Source organism: Magallana gigas, chromosome 1 (assembly GCF_963853765.1).
Source record: "Magallana gigas chromosome 1, xbMagGiga1.1, whole genome shotgun sequence".
Taxonomy (NCBI): Eukaryota; Metazoa; Mollusca; class Bivalvia; order Ostreida; family Ostreidae; genus Magallana; species Magallana gigas.
In genome coordinates this window covers 18,740,823-18,747,228 of record NC_088853.1, presented here as the reverse complement: position 1 = coordinate 18,747,228, position 6,406 = coordinate 18,740,823, and the positions used below count along the sequence as shown (strand labels likewise).

Below are 6,406 nucleotides of genomic sequence, written 5' to 3'. Positions count from 1 at the left end.
TGTTTATATATACAGTTATACGAAAGTACTCCCTGCCGACTGATCATTTCAATTTTTCTGTATATCTTAAAACTAGCTGAAGTTTGAATTTTTTTCTCATATTTCATTATATATTCCTAAAAAAAAACTTTAGAAAACCATCCCTGAACTTTTAATGTTTCGTAGAAGTTAAACCCCTTGAGCATTCATATCACAGATTGCCAATTACCTTAAGTGCAGAGAATCATATTTGTACTTCTCATTTGGAAATAGCTGAGTAATGTATTAATATTTAATTCATTTAAAATTACACTTAACAACACCTTTCAGTATATGAACTCATGTGCCACGATATCTAACTAATGATAGGATTTTAGATGTCAAACAAGATAAATTGTTATAGCGAGCGCAGCTCTACCGGCAAGGCGTGTGTGAATAAAAAATTCGGACTAGTTGCACATTCATTCAACGGATTTTTTTGGCGTCAGTAAATCGGACCAGTAATGCATCGTTTTAATCGTCCCAGTAGTTCCCTGTAATTATGGTTTCCCATTTCACACTCTCACGAGAACAAGATAAAAGACTAATTATGTACATGCATTGTAAATAACAACGCCAATTTCCATTACTTTTAAGACTAACAGAGTTATCGTCCTTTCGAGTGACGTCACAATGGATTTCTTGCACATTGATCCGACAGAATTTTTCGGAGTCAGTAAATTTCGACCCACAATGCAATTCCTCAATGTCGGCCGATCTCACTAGACTGGATATCATCTCGCGAGAATCAAAGTAAAACTTTTGAGAAACAGATAAATTGTGTAATTTCCAGAACATCATGCTTTTTAAGTAAACAAAACAGTATATTTCGCGTAGTTTTTTTTTTTTTAAAGAGACAGACGACACTTAACTGACGTGAACTTTGACGTCACAATAAGGGGAAATTACTCTAAGTAGTAATTGTAAATCTGCTGAAATATAAATACCAATATCCTCTCAAAATCTTGCAGAGCTAACGAATCGGGACATTTCTTCAGAGATAGGAAACAGCTGTAACTTGCTCTCATTTGGATGAATGCTCACAATTATTTTATTCACTATATTTACGGTAATTTCCAGGAACGTTTTTTAAATGGGGCGTGGCAACATCATTCAAAACATCTTCACAATCAAAAAGAAAAATAAAATTATCAAAATCAGGAAAATTCTAATCGGGGTGGGGAATGGGGAGTCCGTGGTATGCCTTTAGCTCTTTAGGTGTCTTTATTTCCACTACTATTTACGGTATTACATGCTCCCGGGGGATCCATTTTCCTTATGTGATCAACAAATTTTTTTTATACGTAAATTTGATTTTTTTTAAACGGGGGAGGGGGAGTCTGTGATAAGTCAATTTTTATTTGTAAGTTTAAGAAAAATGTCTGCTGCAAGAAAAGAGGATATAAACTGCAGTGTACATTATGTTAAAATCTTTATTATTCAACAACATTTTATCTGAGATAAATTCTATACTGGCGTGCGACCAGTATATAAACAATCTGATTAAAATCAGATCTTTGATCCGCTCCGACAAATTCTGATGTCGCTACACTTTGTTCAGCGACTATCAGAATTTCGGAGCGTTACAAAGATCTGATTTTAGTCAGATTGGTATATAAATAAATAAAAAATCTTATGAATTATGAATAATGAAAATTTACTGGAAAAATAGGTATATTTATTTTATTTTGCATTCAAATTCATTTCCTTTACGTCACTACTTTTATTTTTATTGATTTATCACAATTCATGTTTGATCACCTGCTGCGCTCGCCCCAACGGTCGCACCGTAAAACATATTATTAAAATATGACATTTTTTCATCAAACTTTTATGATGTTTAGCATGATGTTAGTGATTCAATTTTATTCTTCAAAAATACATTAAAAAAAAAATTCTTGCATCGATTTATTTAATGGTTTAATATTAGTTGCATCTGTCTTGTATGAACATTTCATTTCAAACAGTAAACTGTCATACATGTGATGCCATGTTTAGAATATCGTGTTTGATTCTTATTGCTATCATATTTTCCGTCCATAGTATGCAAAGACAATTTCTATATTCCATTTTGGATAAAGAAGTTACCAACTCATCCCTAGCCGTGCCTTATGGAGAAGTTGCTAGTCGTGTTTATTGTGCAGGGCTTTGTTCTGGGGACGACTACTGCATGGAGTTCTTTTACAACACAACAAGTAGACAGTGCATTGGGCTCCATTGTGTAAAAAAGGGAAACTACTCGTATCAGTTTATCGCCCCGGCTCCTCTCTCAATGCTTTATTTCGGAAAAGGTTAATGTTCATTTGTAATCTTTATATATATATATATATATATATATATATATATATATATATATATATATATATATATACACCTTGAAATCAATTATTACTCATCTAAACCAATATGTTATACTAAATATATTATCTTTATTTCAGAGATCAACTGGGTAGAATATTCTGGTAACTATTATTTCTATGGCGAAGAAAGTGTTACATGGGCAGACGCCAAGGTAATGAAATATATATATTTAAAAATTTTCTCTTACGCAATTTTGATTAAATGTTTGAGTCTTTTGTTTCCTTTTTTCAGAAATCTTATTTCTTTTAAAATATAAGTTTTTTGACATAAAGAAAGTTGCAAATGCTCATTAGTGGTAAGGTTTACCACACAGGTAGTATACACTACAAGTATGAGATAAATTACCAGAATCGTTTATGTCCCTCAATATTATTTAAATATTGACACTTAAAAAATATTCTTTACGTCATTAATTTGTGAATAGTTTTTGGGTTTTTTTAAATTCGATACCAGTGCTTCATTTGTTTTTCATAATCTTACACTTTCATTATACAGTAAAGGAAGGTCAAATATGAGTTTATAAAACAAAACCTGTCAACGCATTTTATTGCCTTCTCTTTTTTAAATTGCTTGGTATTGTTTATCTGCGGATGGAAAGATACATCTTCCAAAAAAGTCCATTAGCTTTTTAAAGTGACTCTATTTTCGGCAATTTATTCATTTTTGAAAGTTTTTTAAAACTTTCTTTTCTCACGCTATATACTAAAAGAATGTTTTTCATGTGGCTAGCAAAAGAGAAATTATTAACTATGATATTTCATAAGCAATAAGGAAATAAAAAATAGTTTATCTACATACATGTACTTTTCTTTTATTGTTCATATATAACACGCGTTACCGACGTCAACAGTATTATAGTCTGTCCCAAGATATTTATGCAGCACATTTGGTCGATTTTTGATAAAAATACACATACCTCTGAAAGAAGTGCAATTTAAATAGTTGAAAGGGATATTTTCCAAGATAATTTCATTGACACATTATCATATTTCACTCGGAAAAAAATCACAGGAACGAAAACAGATTCCTTACGGAGATTTATAATGGGGAATGTTTACAGCTTTTCTTAATTCGGAATACACTCGGAATACATCGCGCAATTTTTCAACGGGCAATACAAAATTTCCGTAGACATCACATTTTTTAGCATTGTATTGAAACCTGATAAGCTAACAGGGGCGTTTCAACTGAGAAATCTTGGAAATTTTTCATACATTTGAATGAACATCGTTTGAAACCTGGGGTATTTATAAATATCAAACAATTAAGCCAAATGTGAATCCAGGATATCTTGGGACAGAGTATAAACAATACACAACAACAACGTAACTACTTTTTATTAACAACCGAATAGTATGCCATACGACTTGGAACAGTTTACGGTTATTAAACCGCAATGAAAAAACCCTTTAATTTCAATTTGGGACAGTGTACGCTTTGTTAACTGCTACATGGAATCGTCGTTAAAAAAGGAGAAATGATTCGTACATGTAAACTTATATATGGACATTTAATTCAAAATATCTTGATCACAATTTGGTATAACCATGATACACAATTGAACTTTTTACGAAAATGAAGTAAAAATACTTAATAGTTTGACCAAATATACATGAAAAATCGGTGGTTTCAACTCGAAATCAATTAAAGTTATAAAAATGCATCAGACAGTTTTGGAAATACTATGCAGACGCAGTGGCATTCAAAAAGTCTAAGAATGACCACTACCAGACAGCCCTCTAAATACGAAATATAATTGTACAATATGAATTGTGCATGTAAAGAAAGATAACCCTGACTTTTAAAAACATAGTTGTTCCTGTACTGTCTCGGTGCCAGATTGTGGTGTGTCTGGTTTCGTTTTTACCTTGGTAACACCTTTCTATTTTTTCTTAGTATAGTATCTCTTATTAATACACTATTAATACACTATTTATTTAGTTTATCTCTTTATTTAAAAAAATGTTGGTTTTTTTCAAACGCAAAATAGCTGGAATGCCAGAAAAGGTGTGCACATTTGGTAGAAATTGAAACAAAAGAGGAGTCTGATTGGCTTGCAGCAACATTTCTATTAATAGGTAACAATTCTTTATGCTATCATACCGCATCTGCTTTTTAAATTGATACAACGTTTACTTGAACTGTGAATTGTAAGATAAACATTTTTTATTTGATGCATGTTATTATAAGAGTACAAAATATATTGATTGGTAAAATGTGATAAATATAATGTATTCAAAAATTTAAGAGCAGCAAGACTACATTTATACAATTTTATATATATTTCATATGACTGTTTATTTCTTTAGGGAGGTGAATTGTATTTGAGGGGGCTAATCATTGATTTAATTGACATCGATTAAATTGCACCTGAAAAAAAAAGTTGTTGCACTTTTTTAATTAATCAATTAACTTGCAAGTGAACTCAAATAAGAATCAATATGACGACAGTCAGCATATTTAACCTGTTTTGCTGTAAAGGTGCTTCGAAAATATTGTGTTTGTTTAATATACATGACCATATCAAAATATTTCTAACATTTAATTGACATATAATTTTTTTCTTCAGACGATTGTTTGCCAGATATTTATTTCGCGTGTACGGCATGGACAGGAGGTAACGACCTTGTCAATGAAGGTCAATACGTGTGGGACCACTCGAACACGTCCATGGTCTTAGCCAACTGGCACACCAATGAACCAAGCCGACTTGACCAGTCATTTGCCCTCCCTCGTGACTGTATCGACATGTTTAGAAATGGTAAATGGAATGACAGACCTTGCTCTTATGGCAACCAATTTATTTGTGAAAAATAATTTAACCTTTGAAAAAAAATATATGACATAAGACAACAAAAGTCATTAAACGTTGGAATCTTGTTCGATGAATCAAGTTTAATGAAGTTACACATACAAGTTAACTTGTTTAGGACGAACACGTATATAACAACATGTTAGAGAGAGCAAATGCTTTGTTTTGTTTTCGGCGACCCCGGTAAATTTCTTAACAATCTTCACACTCTGATTATTAAAGGTATTAAAAGAATGTATTTGTGAATCTGTTCTAGTCATCATTACGAATTCGTGATACGGATATAAAAAGTTACGGATATAACGAAGTAAATTCATTGGTCCCTACAATTTTGCTATATCCGAGTTTTAACTGTACATATAAAGCAATATAAGGAAGCGATATGTGAAGCAAACTTTAAAGAAACAAAATTTACAACTACATGTATGAAAAAAAATTTCAAAGTTAAAATCTGTATGTAAAAGTTAGGTCTTATTAAGTAAAAATTACGCGTTTAAGAGGGTGCCAAGTGATCAAAACGACCGACCCCTTTCTTAATCGCGTAAGTTTTATTTAATATAATCAAACTTACTTAGAACATAACCCACTTTTTCATGGTCTTATCAAAAGTTCAGCGCATGTCAGATATTATCTCCCTTTTGTTGTGGACTCTCTTAGCTGTCAATCGAAATGTGACTCACTGTGAAGTTAGAGAAACTCTACGCGATGGAAAACATCACAAAATACAATATTTAGGTACAGCTAATTTGATGAAAGAGTGGGTTGTGTTTTTGGTTACATTGTGTTTGCAAAATAAACTTTTTTAAACGCAGTGCTTGCTTTTTTTTTGTTTAATAGCAGGTCAACATTATTTAATTAAAAAAAGCTTTTTGATTTATTATGCATCAATGCTGCAATCGTTGTTTTTGAATAAAATTATACGAAAAAGTAGATATTGGCTTGTCACATCCAATTCTTTATAATAAATATTTGATCAAAAGTTCTTTGCTAAATTGCATAGTGTGTGATTGAAGATTCCCCCAAAAAATGTTTGTGGGGTTTTCGTATTTTTACAAGCTATTAACTCGACATTAAGCACAAACATATTATTCTGTCAGTTTGTCTACAAAGAGAATATAAATCAATACGGTCAATTTTACAATTTAAGATACTACTGTTCTCTCGCCCCTTTTTTTTTAAAGCGTCTGGAAAATAAAATCCTTTTGTTCTCGTTGA

At 31.5% G+C, this 6,406-nt stretch overlaps 1 long non-coding RNA gene across 1 annotated transcript; it reads left to right on the top strand.

Annotated features, from left to right (window-relative positions):
- The first annotated feature begins 1,995 nt into the window (after positions 1-1,995).
- Positions 1,996-5,946, top strand: LOC117687423 (uncharacterized). The gene is made up of 4 exons (XR_010711440.1): positions 1,996-2,309; positions 2,457-2,530; positions 4,370-4,457; positions 4,949-5,946. It is a non-coding gene; the product is annotated as an uncharacterized lncRNA (long non-coding RNA).
- Positions 5,947-6,406: the final 460 nt, after the last annotated feature.